The sequence below is a fragment of the Ranitomeya variabilis genome, chromosome 2 (genome assembly GCF_051348905.1).
Source record: "Ranitomeya variabilis isolate aRanVar5 chromosome 2, aRanVar5.hap1, whole genome shotgun sequence".
Lineage (NCBI taxonomy): Eukaryota > Metazoa > Chordata > Amphibia > Anura > Dendrobatidae > Ranitomeya > Ranitomeya variabilis.
Genome location: NC_135233.1, coordinates 543957461 through 543980033, shown reverse-complemented (window position 1 = coordinate 543980033; position 22573 = coordinate 543957461).

The window sequence follows — 22573 nt, the reverse complement described above, 5'->3', positions numbered from 1 at the left end:
GATAAAGATAATAAAAACAGGAAAATCCTGTGTAGATCAGCACCTACAGAAGAACAGTGTATACCTGGCTTCAGCACATAGTGATGCGGTATAAGTCAAGCTACCCATAGATAAAGATAATAAGAACAGGAGTATCCTGTACGAGTCAGCAGCTAAAGGAGACAAGTGTATACCCGGCTACCCTATAGTCACCTATAATGAAGAAGGTAAATGAGCAGCCAAATGAGGAACAGGACCGTCAGGCAGGAGACCCCAACGCGTATCGCGGCTACAAGGGCCGCTTCGTCAGGGGAAGTGTCTGCCGCTCATTACAGTTGTCTTCCACTGAACAAAGCAATGCTGCCTGTTTAGTCCTGTTACCAATTTTGAACTGCATTTAGCCCACTTTATTATTTGGGCCTATTTGTGTGTTTCCTCCTCATCCTGCCCATTGCCCAGCCACTAGATGAGTCTGCTGGTACCTTGACCCAGACCACTACATTCCCCTTGCACTCTACACAGCCAGAATCTGACCCTGCTGAAAGTCAGGTTCCCCTTCCCGCATACTATACCACCTTACACGGGGACAAAGAGGAAGGTGCAGATGAAAGTGCAGGTTCCTTCATCAGGTGGGGGGGCATACTCGTTGGCGACGTCACTGGCACAGGGCCCCTCATAGTACGCAAAAGTGTCTCTGCTGGTGGGAGGCGCCACCCGCCATCAAACACACCGCCGTACTATGAGGGGCCCTGTGCCAGTGCCAATGCCAATGAGTGGGCCCCCACTGCTTGCTCAGGATCACAGCACTTGCAAAGTTGAAATACTTACCTCTCCCTGCTCCACCGCCTTGACGTATTCCGCATTTCCTGGGCCCATGAAAATCTTGAGCCAGCCCTACCCCCCCACAACTTTAGCCAAATGACCCCCAGTTTTCAATGCCTAACTATTATTCTAAAGTAAATTAAGATTGACAAGCTTCAGTAATAAGAATTGATGGTTTTGGCATTAAAATGGGCACTGTAGGTGTTTTCCTGTCCTCCACTCACTGCCGACTTTGATTCCCCATTAACTTGCATTGGGTTTCGTGTTTCAGTCGGCCCCCGACTTTTCGCAATAATCGGCCGATTTCACCCGACCCAACTTTTGACAAAGTCGGGTTTCGTGAAACCCGACTCGATCCGAAAAAAGTAAAAGTCGCTCATCTCTAGTCAAGACGTCTGGGTGTTGGTAGAGTGAGTTTAGATTTTTACTCCAGCCTTTCTTGATTTTAGAAGGGCATGACATGCATATATCTGTGTCTCCTCCTCCTTTTACTCCTCCACCTCTTTTCTTTTCGCATGACTATATGTAGTTGTGACTTTTCCATGTGTTTGTTGTGTCTTCTGAGCAGTTTGTCAGCTTTAGGACACCTTAAGGTGTTTTCTATGTGTTTTTCATGTGTTTGTATGTGTTTGTGTTTGCCTGCCATTGGTTTCAATGGGGTTCGACGGTGTTCGTCGAACGTTCGACGAACAGTTCGTCGAACATGTCGCTGTTCGACGAACCGAACCGAACCCAGGGAGGTGGCTACCCAGGGAGGTCTACTATTAACTAGTTAAATGCCGCTGTCAAACGCTGACAGCGGCATTTAACTGGCGCTTCCGGCCAGGCGGCCAGAAATGATCGGGGGTCAGCGATGCTTCTGTATAGTAACCATAGAGGTCCTTGAGACCTCTATGGCTACTGATCCCCGGTAGCTGTGAGCGCCACCCTGTGGTCGGCCCTCATAGTACACCTGCATTTCTGCTGCATAGCAACGATCTAATGATCGCTGCTATGTGGCAGAGCCGATCGAGTTGTGCCAGCTTCTAGCCTCCTATGGAGGCTATTGAAGCATGGCAACAGTAAAAAAAAAAAAAGTTAAAAAAAATGTGAAAAAATATAAAAGTTTAAATAACCCCCCTTTCGCCCCATTCAAAATAAATCAATAAAAAAATCAAACCTACACATATTTGGTATCGCCGCGTTCAGAATTGCCTGATCTATCAATAAAAAAAAGCATTAACCTGATCGCTAAACAGCGTAGCGATAAAAAAATTCGAAACGCCAGAATTATGTTTTTTTGGTCGCAGCCAAATTGCATTAAAATGCAATAACGGGCGATCAAAAGAACGTATCTGCACCGAAATGATATCATTAAAAACGCCAGCTTGGCATTCAAAAAATAAACCCTCAACCGACCCCAGATCTTGAAAAATGGAGACGCTACGGGTATCGGAAAATGGTGCATTTTTTTTTTTTTTTATAGCAACGTTTGGAATTTTTATTCACCACTTAGATAAAAAATAACCTAGTCATGTTAGGTGTCTATGAACTCGTAATGACCTGGAGAATCATAATGGCAGGTCAGTTTTAACATTTAGCGAACCTAGCAAAAAGGCAAACAAAAAACCAGTGTGGGACTGCACTTTTTTTGCAATTTCACCGCACTTGGAATTTTTTTCCCATTTTCTAGTACACGACATGCTAAAACCAATGATGTTGTTCAAAAGTACAACTTGTTTCGCAAAATATAAGCCCTCACATGGCCATATTGACGGAAAAATAAAAAAGTTATGGCTCTGGGAATGAGGGGAGCGAAAAACGAACACGGAAAAACGAAAAATCCCAAGGTCATGAAGGGGTTAAGTTTTCCCAGTTTTATGTGGCAAAATTAGGGGGGTCGGCTTATACTCGGGTCGGCTTATACTTGAGTATATACGGTAGCTATCGTCACATACAAGATGCAATCAATATACACATTGTTAGAAAGCTAGAAAAAATACAAATATAAAAACTCATAATGATTAAAATGCTCTGTTCCACCAGTTCCAGTGTGAACACAGTCTATACTGTTTGCATTACTTATCATTCTACGCAGAGAATTAACAACTTATACACAAACAATGGAAATCAAAGCAAGATGGTGATCAGAATAACTAGCTATATTTGGTGAAAAAGGAAAAGCATGGAGTATAATAATTCCAATGTAACCACCATATGTGCTGCAACGCATCTCTGCAGAAGCAAACCACAAGCGTTAGAAGAGCGTTAATGAGCCTCGCGGAGTAATTAATATCAGATGTACGACCAACTGATAAGTAAATTAAAGGGACTCTGTCACCTGAATTTGGAGGTAACAATTTTCAGTCATATGGGCGGGGTTTTCGGGTGTTTGATTCACCCTTTCCTTACCCGCTGGCTGCATGCTGGCTGCAATATTGGATTGAAGTTCATTCTCTGTCCTCCGTAGTACATGCCTGCACAAGGCAATCTTGCCTTACGCAGGCGTGTACTATGGAGGACAGAGAATGAACTTCAATCCAATATTGCAGCCAGCATGCAGCTAGCGGGTAAAGAAAGGGTGAATCAAACACCCGAAAACCCCGCCCATATGACTGAAAATTGTTCCCTCCAAATTCAGGTGACAGAGTCCCTTTAAGACTTTATTTAGTATAACATTAGGATAATTTGCAAGGACTATAAATTAGTTGATAGTATATTGAGAGCTGATTTTAGCTTTCCTGCTGTGGAGACAAAACTTGGCATGGCAACCCCTCCCACAGTGCCACATAAACCTGCAGTGAAAAATCACAATTCTGCCACTGGTTTTTGGGTCTTGTTGTAATGGTATTGGTGGTAGCATGGTAAAAATGGCCTGACAACATGATTCACCTGGTCACTAGAATTATGGCAATACCAAAATTGCCTCATTTTTTTTTTCTAGTGAAAAAAAAATTCTGAAGTTTTAAAAAAAATGTTTCGTTAGTAACATTTTTATCTATTTATTCCATGTGAGGGCTTTTTAGTGTCATGAGCTAACAATTTTTTTTAATACCAATTTGGGGTACGTACTAACATTTGATCGCTTTTTGTTACATTTTGTAGAGAGATTTGGTGACTGAACAAAACACAGTTCTGGCTTTTCGATTTTTTTCTTTTTATGGCCGTTATTCTACGGCCTAATTAATCTTACACATTGATCATTTTGATACAGCGGACTTTTATACACCAATATGAAATATGTTCTGTTTGTTTAGTTTCTTTATTTTTAACCGAGAAAAGAGTGGTGATTCAAATGTAATATTTTTAAAACATTTTTTACAAACTTTGTTTTTTTATTCCATTTAGGGGACTTGAACCTGGAATTGTCATATCTAGTGATGGGCGTTGCTCGGGTCGAGCAAATTGGAATACTCGGGTACTCGGACTGAACAACGAACCCAATGTAAGTCTATGGGAGACCCGAGTATTTTTACTGCGATCCCCCTGGGGGTCCTTTTAAGGTCTAAAACCATCTGAAAATGATGGAAACACTGCTCAAATGACACATGGACATCATTGGGATTGCCCCTGGAAGCATTCCTGACTCCTAGTTCACAGCTTTAATTATTTTTTTCCGAGATTCATGCCATTTTTCCCGGTGCCACAAAAAACACATGAAAACAAAACCAAAACGGGTTTTGCTGGGAAATATGTCAAGGTACATCCTTTGCAGGTTAATGACTTGCCTCTAAGGCCAAATATTTAACCCCAGACCGAAAATTTCCTCTCCCGCTTAAGCTTAGTTCAGACTCAGCATTTTTGAAGCGTTTTTCAACTTTAACATTGCTTTCAACCACTACAAATGCATTCACTGGGAAATGTCTTTGTAACATTTAACAACCCTAGCTGGCCATGTGGTGTGTGACACATAAGCAGACCCATCTTGTTTCAATTACGAAGGAGGGACTCTTAAAGTCACAGGGCCTATTTTTACTGGTGCATCAGGCGGCATTAATCTTCTTAAAGGGCCATTATGAAACAGTGGGTCTCCTAAACTGTTGTAGCCTAGGCTGTGAGTGGATGGGCTGCCAAGAATTACGATGCACCACAATACCCCTGTCATAAGATGTCCAGGGGGGACTCCTGAAAAAGTGTTGCATTGAATTCAAGGCTTGCCCTGCTACCAATTCATATGCACCCCAATAAGCCTTTGAACCCACATAGTGGATGGACCCAGGAAAATCCACTTCACAATATGCCTTTTGTGCTCTGTACTCCTTGGTTTTACACATTGGCGGCAAGGCCAGCCCTGCTTCCTAGTCAGTCATATGCACCCCATTAGGCCTTGGAACCCACATAGTGGATGTGCCCATGAAAATCCACTTCACAGTATGCATTTTGTACTCCTGTACTCCTTGGTTTTATACATTGCCAGCAAGGCGATCCCTGCTGCATAGTCAGTCATATGCACCCCATTACACCTTGGAACCCACATACTGGATGGGCCCATGAAAATCCACTCGTATTTTTTAATGGTATGATGGTTCCCTCTTTGCTGAATTATTTACAGGAGAATTTGCCAATTGTGTTTGCCATGTTTTAAACACTAAGGTTCAGATACGGCTTTAAAAAAGGCTAATCCTTGCAATGCAAAGCAATTTCATTGCAAACTACAAAATTCATGGAATATTAAGATTGAATAGTGTTAGTGCGTACATTTTTTGTATATGTTAACAATAAAATACAAAGGTTATTAAGTACATACTGTAAAAGGAGTTCATAAATATACTGATTACGTATATATGAAGATTGACTTCATACAGTCTACTTAGATCATCACCAAGAGGCTTTTAAATATCATTCGTCTGGAATATCCGAGAAGCAACACCAAGACAGAGAACCCCTGGTAGATTACCTACACTGCATGGGCGTCCCCAATTATGCCGGTATCAGCACACTGTACATGTACAGGTACCCCAGTTTTGTCATCTGTTTTAGTCATGTTTCTCTGGTCTTATATAGTGATTTACACTATGTAGTAACTTTAGTTTCACTCAGACCTTCAAGTGGCCACTTTTAAAGGTTGGATAAAACTGAGATATCATGGAGTCAGACAAGGGGCCATAAACCCCTTGAAAATAAAAGCCACAATGATTTAGATCAAACAACCACAGGCAGAGTTTCAGTAAACCTTAATGTTTTACAATGACAAACAGCAAACATATAGAGGCTTCGAACTGTTTGTGAAGTGAGTAAACAAACATTTATCAAGATTGTGTCACTATGAGCATTGTCTGTCACATCTGTAAATGTTTTACAAGAAATGCAGCTATGTGATTGCCTGAATGCATTCAGTGTACAGTATTTCAATCTTGTTTACAAATCTCCATTTGTATATTCGCCATTTGTACATTTGAGGCAGCCAAAACTATGGCTCTCAAGGAGAGAAACTAATATAGTGGACAAAGCTATATTTTTAATGAACTACTGAGCCAAACTAACAGCATTGCTTTATCAAATTTATATGAAGTGTATTGTGTCCAATTTGAGCAACCAGGCAACACAAAAAGGAACTTTTCAAGTGAGCTCTTTAAGGTACACAAATGTGAAGTGATTTCCATCAAAGATGTGGTTTCACCAATGGGGGGGTACCTTTTTTAAAAATATATGCAAAAATTGAAAGGAACGGATGGCACTCACCGGTTAAAAAACTTCTTTATTCCAATACTTTAAAACATCGGCTTCGGGAGGATGGGAGCTGGAGTGGAATGGATGACAGCCGTTTCGCGCTGCAGTGGCGCTTCTACTGGTCACACAGGTAAGTGAGACTGACATCACCTCTTAATAGAAGGAGGCAGCTAAACCCCACCCCCGGTGCTTGAACACATGTGCAGCAGCTATACCTAACAATTAAAATGCACTTGGAAAACAAATGAAAACAATACAAAAACACAAGAAAACCGGCTTATTACAGGAAAATGGACATATCCAATCTTTCATTCAAACCAGCGGATTCTTGCGCTCGAGTGCGCATAATCCATATGGCCTCTCTTTTTAGTAGAAGCTTGTGCAGATCTCCTCCTTGCAGTGGAAGAGACACCCTTTCTAGGCCAGCAAAAGAAAGCACCTCTGGGTTTCCTCCATGGAATTCCCTAACATGTTTAATCAAACGTGGAACCCCCTTGCCTGAACCGATCGAGTTGTAATGCTCTCTGAACCTCACATAGAGGGGGCGAATGGTCTTACCAATATAGAAGGTCTTACTTAATGACATAAAACCACATAAACCACATGGGTCGTTTTTCACGTGATGAAATCTTTGACAGTATGAGTGACACCTCTAATGCAAAGTGTTTGACTTACATCATGGTAATTACAAAAAGGACAATGTCCACACTTAAAATTACCATGAGGAACACTTTTACTTAACCAATTACCTTGTTGCTTCACCTGTTGTGAATTCTGTTTGTGGGCTCCCCCGGTGGTGTTTTATGGTATTGCCACTTATTTGCCTTCTTCTATCCTTGATCACCTGTTGACACCCATTAGGGGAGTTTCCTATTTAAGGCTGCTTGGCTGCTGGTCCGATGCCGGCCAACAATGTATCAGTAGCATTCTGTTGCATTCTCCTGCCTCAAGTTCCAGTTCAGCTAAGTTGAATTTTGTTCCTAGTTAATGCTATTTTTTGTCCAGCTATCTGCAATGTGACTCTCTGTAGCTGGAAGCTCTCGTGGACTGAAATTGCCACTCCAGTGGCATGAGTTGTCACTGGAGTTTTAAAGTAATTTCAGGATGGTGTTTTTGAGTAGTGTTTTGAAGTTGACCGTGAAGTAACTCTTTCCTGTACTTCTGCTATCTAGTAAGCGGACCTCACTGTGCTAAATCTGCTGTTCATCCTACGTATGTCTTTTCCTCTTGACTCACCGTCAATATTTGTGGGGGCCTGCTATCTCCTTTTGGGGTTCATCTCTGGAGGTAAGGCAGGCCTGTATATTCCTCTGATAGGGGTAGTTAGATCTCCGGCTGGCGCGTGGTGTCTAGGGCATCGTAGGAAACACTCCCCGGCTACTTCCAGTGTTGTGTCAGGTTCAGGTCACGGTCACTTTAGTTTCCATCACCCGAGAGCTAGTCCGTTTGTTATTTTTGATTTCCCTGCCATTGGGAAAATCGTAACATTCACCATCCGTTTTTTCACTATTATGTCACTCAGAGTGGTACTGAGTCTATTAGAAATAATGGGACCCCTTTCTGCCATCTCCGCAATATCTTTATCACGTTCTAGAATGTGCCAATTCCTGCGAATAGCAGACCGTATAATACTGTCCATAGGGCCGAATTTAAAACAAAAAACAAATCTCTTATCGCGTTTGTGGGCAGAACCACGATTATTGTCTCTTGCCTGATTAACCCTATTGTTAGCCTCATTCAAAAGTTAATTGGGATAACCCCTACAGCGGAACCTGTCACACAACTTTTCTGCCTGCTGAGTGCAGCTCTCCTGATTATTATTAATCCTCTTCAATCTTAATAATTGGCTATAAGGGAGGGAGCGTTTTACATGAGCCAGATGGAAACTATAAAAACGTAGGACAGAGTTCGTAGCAGACGGTTTTCGAAACACTCTGGTACAGATCGCACCATCCACAACGTTAATTTGTACGTCTAAAAAATCCAGATCAAGGCCTCCATATCTCGATGTGAACAACATATTCACTCGATTAGACTCATTAAGATACTGGACAAAATCATCAAATGATTCACGAGGTCCGTCCCATATCATGAAAATGTCATCCACATAGCGAACATAAAGTCTGATGTGCCTCAAAAAATTATTTCCAATATTGTACACAAAGCCTCCTCCAACAAAGCCAGAAAAAGGTTAGTAAAAGTGCACGCTACCGGAGTTCCATTGATGTGGAAAGCCTGTACACAAGGATCCCACAGGATTTGAGTGTAGCAGCTTTGAGGAAAATCTTGCGGTCATTAAAAAGAAGTAATGGCTTTGTCAACTTTGTGTGTGAGGGCATGGATTTCATATTAAAACACAATTCGTTCAAATTTATGGATTCCTGGTTCTTGCAATGCACTGGGACCGCAATGGGAACTCCGGTAGCGTGCACTTTTACGAACCTTTTTCTGGCTTTGTTGGAGGAGGATTATGTGTACAATATTTGACATAATTTTTTGAGGCACATCAGACTTTATGTTCGCTATGTGTACGACATTTTAATGATATGGGACAGACCTCGTGAATCATTTGATGATTTTGTCCAGTATCTCAATGAGTCTAATCGAATGAATATGTCGTTCACATCGTGATATGGAGGCCTTGATCTGGATTTTTTTAGACGTACAAATTAACGTTGTGGATGGTGAGATCTGTACCAGAGTGTTTCGAAAACCGTCTGCTACGAACTCTGTCCTATGAGGCTAACAATAGGGTTAATCAGGCAAGAGACAATAATCGTGGTTCTGCCCACAAACGCAATAAGAGATTTGTTTTTTGTTTTAAATGGACGGTATTATACGGTCTGCTATTCGCAGGAATTGTCACATTCCAGAACATGATAAAGATATTGTGGAGGTGGCAGCAAGGGGTCCCATTATTTCTAATAGGCTCAGTACCACTCTGGGTGACATAATATTGAAAAAACAGATGGTGAAGCAACAAGGTAATTGGTTAAGTAAAAGTGTTCCTCATGGTAATTTTAAGTGTGGACATTGTCCTTTTTGTAATTACCATGATGTAAAACAAACACTTTGCATTGGAGGTGTGTCTCATACTGTCAAAGATTTCATCACGTGCAAAACGACCCATGTGGTTTATGTGGTTTTATGTCATTGTAAGACCTTCTATATTGGTAAGACCATTCGCCCCCTCTATGTGAGGTTCAGAGAGCATTACAACTCGATCGGTTCAGGCAAGGGGGTTCCACGTTTGATTAAACATATTAGGGAATTCCATGGAGGAAACCCAGAGGTGCTTTCTTTTGCTGGCCTAGAAAGGGTGTCTCTTCCACTGCAAGGAGATCTGCACAAGCTTCTACTAAAAAGAGAGGCCATATGGATTATGCGCACTCGAGCGCAAGAATCCGCTGGTTTGAATGAAAGATTGGATATGTCCATTTGTCTGTAATAAGCCGATTTTCTTGTGTTTTTGTATTGTTTTCATTTGTTTTCCAAATGCATTTTAATTGTTATGTATAGCTGCTGCACATGTGTTCAAGCACCGGGGGTGGGGTTTAGCTGCCTCCCTCTGTTAAGAGGTGATGTCAGTCTCACTTACCTGTGTGACCAGTAGAAGCGCCACTGCAGCGCGAAATGGCTGTCGTCCATTCCACGCCAGCTCCCATCCTCCCGACGCCGATTTTTTAAAGTATTGGAATAAAAAGGTTTTTAACCGGTGAGTGCTATCCGTTCCTTTCAATTTTTGTATCCATTGTGGCTATTTTCTTTGGAGTGGCACCCCGCCTCACGGAGCACTTACTGCTGTATACATGCTTGCAGCATAAGTTCATGCAATTACCTGTGCACTGAGTGGGCTTCCCCGCTGTGCGGATTAACACTTTGTTGGAGCTTTTTTAAAAATATACTATTGCCATCACAGCCCCCCTTGCCCAAACTTCATGAGCCTATAACAGTACAAAGCATGTTCACCCAGGTCATGTCGTCGGAGATAAGTAAGAGACATTGCAGGAGACAGAGTTAAGAATTAGGGCCAATGTAGTGGTGTGGGTCTCTGAGACTTGTAATGCAGTGCATGATCTGCCATACAATTCCCCAATGGGGGTACCTTTTTTAAAAATACACTAGTGCCATCGCATGCCCCTAGCCCAAACTTCAACGGCCTAACAGTACTGAGCACGTTCACCCTGGAGATCTAGTGGCAGGTACATTTTAGATTGCAGGAGACCGAGTTAAGAAGTCGGCCCAATGGAGTGTCATGCCCAATTCCCCAATGTGGGGTCCATTTTTTTAAAAAATAATAGAGTGCCATCACAGCCCCCTTGCCCAAAATGCACCGTACAGAGCACGTTAACCCTGGTAATCTAGTGGCAGTTAAAGGACACATTGCAGGAGACAGAATGAAGAAGTAGGCCCAATGTAATGTCATGCTCAATTCCCCAATGTGGGGTCCATTTTTTAAAAAGTAAAAGCGCGTCATCACAGCTCCCTTGCCCAAAATTCACTGGCCTATAACAGTACAGAGCACGTTCACCCTGGTGATCTACTGGCAGGTACAGGACAGATTGCAGGCGACCAAGTTAAGAAGTAAGCCGAATGTAATGTCATGCCAGATTCCCCAATGTGGGGTCCATTTTTTAAAAAATAAGAGTGCCATCACAGCCCCCTTGCCCAAAATTCACTGCCCTATAACAGTACAGAGCACGTTCACCCTGATGATCTACTGGCAGGTACAGGACAGATTGCAGGAGACAGAGTTAAGAAGTAGGCCCAATGTAATATCATGCCCAATTCCCCAATGTGTTGTCCTTTTTATTAAAAATAAAAGAGTGACATCACAGCACCCTTGGCCAAAATGCACCATACAGACCATGTTCACCCTGGTGATATAGTGGTTCTGGATGAGGAGGATGAGGATAAGGAGGACAATAAGAACAAACAGACCAAATCTGGAAGCGTATACCCATGTGTGGTTGTGAAGAGGTGCATGAGAATACACCTCCCCAAAAGAGAGAATGTATTTGAGGTTATGCTTCGCTATTTTCACTTGGTGGTGTACAGAAGTCTTTCCCAATCCAGGCCTTGTTCATTTTTATAAGAGTCAGCCTGTCAGCATTTTCAGTTGACAGGCGGATGCGCTTATCTGTTATAATTCCACCAGCGGCACTAAAAACCCTCTCTGACATAACGCTAGCAGAAGGGCAGGCCAGGACCTCCAAGGCGTAGAGAGCCAGTTAATGCCATGTGTCCAGCTTGGATACCCAATAAATAAAAGGCACAGAGGAATCACGGAGGACGTTTGTACAATCTGCAGGGTACTCCCTCACCATCTTCCCAAACATTGCACTTCTTGTGACAGCCCCTCTTGCCTCTATGCTGCCACGATGGGAGGGTCTGAAAAACTGTCCCAGAACTTGGCCATTGTTCCCCTGCCTGAGCTGGATTGTACTTCTGTCTCTCTCACTTGGAGTCCTTGGTTGTACAGCAAACTCTGACGTCTGCTGCCAGCGTTCTCACATGGGAATTTTCTAAGTAATTCCGCTACAAGGGCCCTGTGGTACTGCAACATTTTAGTACACCTCTCTGCCTCAGGCAGAAGAGATTGAAAGTTCTCTTTGTAGCGTGGGTCTAGAAGTGTCACCAACCAGTAATGAGTGTCACCCAAAATTTTGATAATCCGAGGGTCACGTGAAATGCAGCGCAACAGAAAGTCAGCCTGTCAGCCAGATGTTTCGCTCCCGTTTCAGGTCGAGGTGGATGCTTCTGAGATTGGAGCAGGGGCTGTTTTGTCTCAAAGAGGTTCTGATGGCTCTGTGATGAAACCATGTGCTTTCTTTTCTAGAAAGTTTTCGCCTGCTGAGCGCAATTATGATGTGGGTAATCGAGAGTTGTTGGCTATGAAGTGGGCGTTTGAGGAGTGGCGACATTGGCTTGAAGGAACCAAACATCGCGTGGTGGTCTTGACGGATCACAAGAATCTGACTTATCTCGAGTCTGCCAAGCGGTTGAATCCTAGACAGGCTCGATGGTCGCTGTTTTTCTCCCGCTTCAATTTTGTGGTTTCGTACCTTCCGGGTTCTAAGAATGTGAAGGCTGATGCCCTTTCAAGGAGTTTTGTGCCTGATTCTCCGGGAGTTCCTGAGCCGGCTGGTATTCTCAAAGAGGGGGTAATGTTATGATCCTAGTGGTAGAGGATCTCAGGAGTTCCAGCTAAGTCCGCAAACACAAAAACCAGCTCATAGGGAAGTGGTAACTTGGCTGACCGCATAGCTGATCCTGGCACAACAACTAGAAGTAGCCGGGGAACGTACCTACGTTGATTCTAGACGTCTCGCACCAGCCGGAGAACTAACTAACCCTTTCAGAGAAAATAAGACCTCACTTGCCTCCAGAGAAAAGACCCCAAAGTTATTATACAAGCCTCCAACAAATAATAACGGTGAGGTAAGAAGAAAAGACAAACGTAAGAATGAACTAGATTTAGCAAAGAGAGGCCCACTAATTAATAGCAGAAAATAGGAAGAGGACTTATGCGGTCAGCAAAAAACCCTATAAAAATATCCACGCTGAAGATCCAAGAACCCCCGCACCGACTAACGGTGTGGGGGGAGAATATCAGCCCCCTAGAGCTTCCAGCAAAAACAGAAATCACATTTTGAACAAGCTGGAACAAAATAAGAGCAAATGCAAAAGGACAAAAATAAGAAAGCAGAACTTAGCTTATCTTGCAAAACTCAGGGACCAGGAGTAAGGAGGAAAACAGACATAGACTGATTACATCGATTCCAGGCACTAGACTGAGTTTCCAGGAAGTCTAAATAGGAACACCCAAGGCATAACGAACCAGGTGGGTACCAACCTGGGGAAGGATAATCCAAGTGCCATACCGCTAGAGACCACAAGAGGGAGCCAACAAATATAGTTCACATCTGTACCCCCCCTTTAAGGAGGGGTCACCGAACCCTCACCAAGACCACCAGGGCGATCAGGATGAGCAGCGTGAAAGGCACGAACCAAATCGGCCGCATGAACATTAAAGGCGGCCACCCAGGAATTATCCTCCTGACCATAGCACTTCCATTTGACCAGATACTGAAGCCTCCGTCTAGAGAGACGAGAATCTAAGATCTTCTCCATCACGTACTCCAACTCGCCCTCAACCAACACCGGAGCAGGAGGCTCAACAGCAGGAACCATAGGCACAACGTACCGCCGCAACGAAGACCTATGGAACACATTGTGAATGGCAAGCGACACAGGAAGATCCAAACGAAAAGACACCGGATTAAGGACTTCCAAAATTTTATAAGGACCAATAAAGCGAGGCTTAAACTTAGGAGAGGAAACCTTCAGAGGGACAAACCGAGAAGACAACCAAACCAAATCCCCAACACGAAGTCGGGGACCCACACCGCGGCGGCGGTTGGCAAAACGCTGAGCCTTCTCCTGTGACAACTTTAAGTTGTCCACCACATGATTCCAAATCCGCTGCAACCTATCCACCACGGAATCCACCCCAGGACAGTCAGAAGGTTCAACATGACCCGAGGAAAAACGCGGATGAAAACCAGAGTTGCAGAAAAATGGCAAAACCAAAGTAGCGGAACTAGCCCAATTATTGAGGGCAAACTCAGCCAATGGCAAGAAGGTCACCCAATCATCCTGATCCGCAGAAACAAAACATCTCAAATAAGCCTCCAGCGTCTGATTAGTTCGCTCCGTTTGGCCATTAGTCTGAGGATGAAAGATGAAAATGACAAATCAATGCCCATCTTAGCACAAAAAGATCGCCAGAATCTGGACACAAACTGGGATCCTCTGTCAGACACGATATTCTCAGGAATGCCGTGCAAACGAGCCACATTCTGAAAGAACAAAGGAACCAGATCGGAAGAGGAAGGCAACTTAGGCAAGGGCACCAAATGGACCATCTTGGAAAAACGATCACACACCACCCAGATGACAGACATTCCTTGAGACACCGGAAGATCTGAAATGAAATCCATGGAAATGTGCGTCCAAGGCCTCTTCGGGACGGGCAAGGGCAAAAGCAACCCGCTGGCACGAGAACAGCAAGGCTTAGCCCGAGCACAAATCCCACAGGATTGCACAAAAGAACGCACATCCTGCAACAGGGAAGGCCACCAAAAGGACCTAGCCACCAAATCTCTGGTACCAAAAATCCCAGGATGCCCTGCCAGCACCGAGGAATGAACCTCAGAGATAACTCTGCTGGTCCATTTATCAGGAACAAACAATCTATCAGGTGGGCAAGGGTCAGGTCTACCAGCCTGAAATCTCTGCAACACACGTCGCAAATCAGGAGAAATGGCCGACAAGATTACTCCCTCTTTAAGAATACCAGCTGGCTCTGAGACGCCGGGAGAGTCAGGCACAAAGCTCCTAGAAAGAGCATCAGCCTTCACATTCTTTGAACCAGGCAGGTACGAGACCACAAAGTCAAAACGGGAGAAAAACAACGACCAACGAGCCTGTCTAGGATTCAGGCGCTTAGCAGACTCGAGATACATCAGATTTTTGTGATCAGTCAAGACCACCACACGATGCTTAGCTCCCTCGAGCCAATGACGCCACTCCTCAAATGCCCACTTCATGGCCAATAACTCCCGATTACCAACATCATAGTTCCGCTCAGCAGGCGAAAATTTCCTAGAGAAAAAAGCACATGGTCTCATCACAGAGCAACCAGGGCCTTTCTGCGACAAAACAGCTCCGGCACCGATCTCAGAAGCATCCACTTCAACCTGAAAGGGAAGTGAGACATCAGGCTGGCACAAAACAGGCGCCGAAGTAAACCGGCGCTTCAGCTCCCGAAAAGCCTCCACGGCTGCAGGAGCCCAATTAGCAACATCAGAACCTTTCTTGGTCATATCCGTCAAAGGTTTAACAACGCTAGAAAAATTAGCAATAAAACGACGGTAGAAATTAGCAAAACCCAAGAACTTCTGATCTTAACAGACGTGGGTTGAGTCCAATCATGAATAGCTCGGACCTTGACTGGGTCCATCTCCACAGTAGAAGGGGAGAAAATAAAACCCAAGAAGGAAACCTTCTGCACTCCAAAGAGACACTTTGAGCCCTTCACAAACAAAGCATTATCACGCAAAACCTGAAACACCATCCTGACCTGCTTTACATGAGAATCCCAATCATCAGAAAAAACCAGAATATCATCCAGATAAACAATCATAAATTTATCTAGATACTTCCGGAAGATGTCATGCATAAAGGACTGAAACACTGAAGGAGCATTAGAGAGCCCAAAAGGCATCACCAAGTATTCAAAATGACCTTCGGGCGTATTGAACGCAGTTTTCCATTCATCTCCCTGCTTAATGCGCACAAGGTTGTACGCACCACGAAGATCTATCTTGGTGAACCAACTGGCACCCTTAATCCGAGCAAACAAGTGCGACAATAGTGGCAAAGGATACTGAAATTTGACAGTGATATTATCCAGAAGCCGATAGTCAATACAAGGTCTCAAAGACCCGTCTTTCTTGGCCACAAAAAAGAATCCCACACCAAGAGGGGAAGAAGATGGACGAATATGTCCCTTCTCCAAAGACTCCTTTCTATAAGAACGCATTGTGGCATGCTCAGGTACAGATAGATTAAATAATCGTCCCTTAGGAAATTTACTACCAGGAATCAAATCTATAGCGCAGTCACAGTCCCTATGTGGAGGAAGGGCACTGGACCTGGACTCACTGAATACATCCTGATAGTCCAATAAATACTCCGGAACTTCAGAAGGAGTAGAAGAGGCAATAGAGACCGGCGGGGAATCGCAATGAATTCCCTGACAACCCCAACTTGACACAGACATAGCCTTCCAATCCAAAACTGGATTATGGGTCTGTAACCATGGCAGACCCAAAACGACCAAATCATGTATTTTATGCAGAACAAGAAAACGAATCACCTCCCGATGTTCAGGAGTCATGCACATGGTCACTTGTGTCCAATACTGCGGTTTATTCTCCGCCAATGGCGTAGCATCAATTCCTCTAAGAGGAATAGGATTTTCCAAAGGCTCCAGGACAAAACCACAGCGCTTGGCAAACGACAAGTCCATAAGACTCAGGGCAGCACCAGAATCCACAAATGCCATAACAGGGTAGGAAGACAATGAGCAAATTAAAGTCACAGACAAAATAAACTTAGGCTGCAAATTACCAATGGCGACAGGACTAACAACCTTTGTTAGGCGTTTAGATCATGCTGAGATAACATGTGTAGAGTCACCGCAGTAAAAACACAACCCATTCTGACGTCTATGATTTTGTCGTTCAGTTTTAGTCTGAATTCTATCACAATGCATTGAGTCAGGTGTCCGTTCAGACAATACTGCCAGAGAATTAGCAGATTTGCGCTCCCGCAAACGCCGATCAATCTGAATGGCAAGAGTCATAGAATCATTCAGACTTGTAGGGATGGGAAACCCCACCATCACATTCTTAATGGCCTCAGAAAGGCCATCTCTGAAATTTGCGGCCAGAGCACACTCATTCCATTGAGTAAGCACGGACCATTTCCGAAATTTTTGGCAATACACTTCAGCTTCATCCTGGCCCTGAGAGATAGCCAGCAACGCTTTTTCTGCCTGAATTTCAAGATTAGGCTCCTCATAAAGCAATCCGAGCGCCAGAAAAAACGCATCAATATTTGCCAATGCAGGATCTCCTGGCGCCAATGAGAAGGCCCAATCCTGAGGGTCGCCACGCAAGAAGGAGATAACAATTTTAACTTGCTGAGCTGAGTCTCCAGACGAACGAGGTCTCAAAGATAGAAACAATTTACAATTATTCCTAAAATTCCTAAATTTAAATCGATCTCCAGAGAACAGCTCAGGAATAGGTATCTTAGGCTCTGACATAGGACTACAAGTAACAAAATCCTGAATGCCCTGCACTCGTGCAGCAAGCTGATCCACACTAGTAATCAGAGTCTGAACATTCATGTCTGCAGCAGGGCTTCAAGCCACTCAGAGAAAAAGGGGAAGGAGAAAAAAAAAAAAACTCAGAACTTTTTTTTTTTTTTTCTTTTAATCCCGCTTCAGCAATGCATTAAATATTCTCTTTTTTTTGGCCTGGAATACTGTTATGATCCTAGTGGTAGAGGATCTCAGGAGTTCCAGCTAAGTCCGCAAACACAAAAACCAGCTCATAGGGAAGTGGTAACTTGGCTGACCGCATAGCTGATCCTGGCACAACAACTAGAAGTAGCCGGGGAACGTACCTACGTTGATTCTAGACGTCTCGCACCAGCCGGAGAACTAACTAACCCTTTCAGAGAAAATAAGACCTCACTTGCCTCCAGAGAAAAGACCCCAAAGTTATTATACAAGCCCCAACAAATAATAACGGTGAGGTAAGAAGAAAAGACAAACGTAAGAATGAACTAGATTTAGCAAAGAGAGGCCCACTAATTAATAGCAGAAAATAGGAAGAGGACTTATGCGGTCAGCAAAAAACCCTATAAAAATATCCACGCTGAAGATCCAAGAACCCCCGCACCGACTAATGGTGTGGGGGGAGAATATCAGCCCCCTAGAGCTTCCAGCAAAAACAGAAATCACATTTTGAACAAGCTGGAACAAAATAAGAGCAAATGCAAAAGGACAAAAATAAGAAAGCAGAACTTAGCTTATCTTGCAAAACTCAGGGACCAGGAGTAAGGAGGAAAACAGACATAGACTGATTACATCGATTCCAGGCACTAGACTGAGTTTCCAGGAAGTCTAAATAGGAACACCCAAGGCCTAACGAACCAGGTGGGTACCAACCTGGGGAAGGATAATCCAAGTGCCATACCGCTAGAGACCACAAGAGGGAGCCAACAAATATAGTTCACAACAGGGTAATTTTGTCTGCCATCTCCCCTGATTTGCGGCGGGTGCTGCAGGAGTTTCAGGCTGATAGACCTGACCGTTGCCCAGCGGAGAAGCTGTTTGTCCCTGATAGATGGACTAGTAGAGTTATCTCTGAGGTTAATTGTTCGGTGTTGGCTGGTCATCCTGGAATCTTTGGTACCAGAGATTTGGTGGCTAGATCCTTTTGGTGGCCTTCCTTGTCACGAGATGTGCGTTCTTTTGTGCAGTCCTGTGGGACTTGTGCTCGGGCTAAGCCCTGCTGTTCTCGTGCCAGTGGGTTGCTTTTGCCCTTGCCGGTCCCGAAAAGGCCCTGGACGCATATTTCCATGGATTTTATTTCGGATCTCCCTGTCTCTCAGAGGATGTCAGTTTTATGGGTGGTCTGTGATCGCTTCTCTAAGATGGTCCATTTGGTACCTTTGCCTAAATTGCCTTCCTCCTCTGATTTGGTTCCATTGTTTTTCCAGCATGTGGTTCGTTTGCATGGCATTCTGGAGAACATCGTGTCGGACAAAGGTTCCCAGTTTGTTTCAAGATTTTGGCGGTCCTTTTGTGCTAAGATGGGCATTGATTTGTCTTTTTCTTCAGCTTTCCATCCTCAGACAAATGGCCAAACCGAACGAACCAATCAGACTTTGGAAACATATCTGAGATGCTTTGTTTCTGCTGATCAGGACGATTGGGTGTCCTTTTTGCCATTGGCCGAGTTTGCCCTTAATAATCGGGCCAGCTCGGCCACTTTGGTTTCGCCTTTTTTCTGTAATTCTGGTTTCCACCCTCGTTTTTCTTCAGGGCAGGTTGAGCCTTCGGACTGTCCTGGTGTGGATTCCGTGGTGGACAGGTTGCAGCAAATTTGGACTAGTAGTGGACAATTTGACATTGTCCCAGGAGAAGGCTCAATGTTTCGCTAACCGCCGTCGCTGTGTTGGTCCCCGACTTCGTGTTGGGGATTTGGTTTGGTTGTCATCTCGTTTTGTTCCTATGAAGGTTTTGTCTCCTAAGTTTAAGCCTCGTTTCATTGGTCCTTATAATATTTCTGAAATTATTAATCCTGTGTCATTTTGTTTGGACCTTCCAGCTTCTTTTGCCATCCATAATGTGTTCCATAGGTCGTTGTTGCGGAGATATGTGGCTCCTATGGTTCCCTCCGTTGATCCTCCTGCCCCGGTGTTGGTTGAGGGGGAGTTGGAGTATGTGGTGGAGAAGATTTTGGATTCTCGTATTTCGAGACGGAAAATTCAGTACCTAGTCAAGTGGAAAGGTTATGGTCAGGAGGATAATTCCTGGGTAGTTGCCTCTGATGTTCATGCTGCCGATCTTGTTCGTGCCTTTCATTTGGCTCGTCCGGAGCAGCCTGGAGGCTCTGGGGAGGGTTCGGTGACCCCTCCTCAAGGGGGGGGTACTGTTGTGAATTCTGTTCTTGAGCTCCCTCCTGTGGTTATGAATGGTACTTTGGTGAGTTCTGTTCATGGACTCCCTCTGGTGGCTGTGAGTGGAGCTGCTGGTTCTGAGATTCCTTCTCCAGCTGATCTCGTTCAGGCCTTGGCTGTCTGCTCTATTTAACTCCACTCAGATCTTTACTTGATGCCAGCTGTCAATGTCCTAGTACTGGTTCAGTTCTCTTGGATCTTTCAGATGACCTGTCTATTTCAGCAAAACCTAAGTCCCTGATAGCTTATTTGTTACTACTGTGTTTTTGTCCAGCTTGCTATTATGATTTAATCTTGTTAGCTGGAAGCTCTGGGATGCAGAGTGGCACCACCGCGCCGTGAGTCGGTGCGGTGATTTCTTTTGCACACTCTGCGTGGTTTTTTGTTAGTTTTTTATGCTGACCGCAAAGATACCTTTTCTATCCTCTGTCTGTTTAGTTAGTCTGGCCTCCTATGCTGAAATCTATTTCATTCCTGTGTTTGTGACTTCCATCTTAACTCACAGTCAATATATGTGGGGGCTGCCTATTTCTTTGGGGAATTTCTCTGAGGCAAGGTAGGCTGTATTTTCTATCTTTAGGGGTAGTTAGCTCTTAGGCTGTGAAGAGGCGTCTAGGCAGAGTCAGGAACGCTCCACGACTATTTCTAGTTGTTGTGATAGGATTAGGGGTTGCGGTCAGCAGAGCTCCCACTTCCCAGAGCTCGTCCTGTATTGCTAGTTTGCTCATCTGGTCATTTCTAGTGCTCCTAACCACCAGCCAAACATAACACGTCGGTGGCTATGTGACAACCAGTTTGACCTCCCACCACCACAACAACTCCCAGGCTCCAATGCGGAAGCAGTGCCTTTTGTTCTTGTTGGAGATGAGGCGTTCCAACTGACGAGGCACGTCATGAGGCCTTATCCTCGGCGCAACCGGGACCACCAGCGGAGGGTCTTTAATTTGCGGCTTTCCAGGGCGCGGAGACTGGTGAAGTGCACCTTTGGTATTCTGGTGGCCAAGTGGCGTGTCCTCCAGTCTGCCATTCAGCTCAATGAGGCTACAGTGAATTAAGTCATAAAAGCCTGTGTTATTTTGAACAATTTTACCCGCATACATGATTGCTCCTCAGCTGATCTTGCTGAACACATGTTGAGCAATGTGATTAGGCCTGCACCACATGTCCCTGCTCCGCGCCGTCCCCTTTCTGGCCTAAAAGTTAGGGATGTTTTCACCAATTATTTTGTTTCTCCTCAGGGTGCGACTCCCTGACAAGATGATGCAGTTTCTCATTTGTGATTTTTGCCTTTTTACCTATCTTCTAAGTTTACCAAAACATAAAAATTTCTATTATGAACTCTGTGTGTTGTATTAACTTAATTGACATATGGTTATGAACAGAGCATATGTGTGTGATGTAAGAATGATTAGTCCACAAACGTTATTTGGCTTTTTACTATATTTTTTAATTACCAAAAAAGCCTTTTTTGTGTAACTGAAAGCCATATTTTGGATACATGCTTTTTTCAGCCAATTCAAGTTGGCATAATTTTTTAACAAAAATAAACAGCATAACAAAGTGCTATGACAGCACAGACATATATAACACATTGTTATGTGCCACAAACCCACAACAACAAAAAAAATTACAGGTTGCGGTAAGTAGGTGGAGGTGATGGGGGAACCTCAGGGTCCTGCTCAGGTGGCATTTGGTGGCCCAATTGTCCTTGACCCTGTGTGGATGCTGTGTGGGCAGGAGGAATATTGATCCTTTGATCATGTTGGCCAGTTGTGTGTTGGCCATAAGGAATCTGACTGTAGTCCTCATGTTGTTGCAAATATGGCCTTGCCTCATATCCACCACCAATATGGCCATGTCGTGCAAACCCAGGTTGGGACCAGCCTCCAGCACTGGGTCTGGACAAGTGGCCATATTGGGAAGGTTGATGGTAGTCTGGCATATGGTACTGAGGTTGCCATGGTGGGTTTTGTGTGGGTAGGGGTTGAGGTGTAGGCTCACGTGGAGGAGGTGATTCAAATCCCTGTTGAGCATGCACCTGTTAAGGTCTTGGCAGCCGCAGAACGTTATGTGATGACAGCTGCCATCTCTCAATATACTCCATCAGCTCATATGGGTAATTTGGGGGGGTGCATGCATCAATAAGGATTTGAATACAACCTCTCACACGGAGCCTCACCTCACGGCCTAGGGGACATATGTACCGAGCCAGGCTCCTCGTATAGGCCTCCTCCCCCTCATCCGCAGTAACCCTTGAAAGATAGTTCAGGACCCCAGCATCCACATTCCTCCTACTTTGGATTAGCTCTCTCCTTTGGCGAACACGCCGTGACATCACAGCAGCCTGTGGTGAGTTCTCCAGGGGAACAGTTGGGCTGCTGCTGTTGCCAGGATCATCCTGGCTTGCTTGTGCTGCTGCTGCTGTTGGTTGTGGGGCCTCATCTTGGCCAGTTGCTGCTGGAGCTGGATGCCCAGTTGCTGAGGATCCTGGAGGGATGGAGCATGACAGATCAGATGATGGGCCAGACACCTCTTCTCCTTCCCCAACTGGGTCTATGACCACCTCAGAATCAGATCCTGTCTCCCTCTCTGTGAGGTTGGACTGTCTTCTGTTATGAAAGTATGTAGGAAAAATTAACAAAAATTGTATGACCATTATAAACATACTAGATGGTGGCCCGATTCTAACGCATCGGGTATTCTAGAATATGTATGCGTAGTGTATAGCACAGTCCACGTAGTATATTGCGCAGCCCACGCAGTACATTGCACAGCCCACGCAGTACATTGTGCAGCCCAC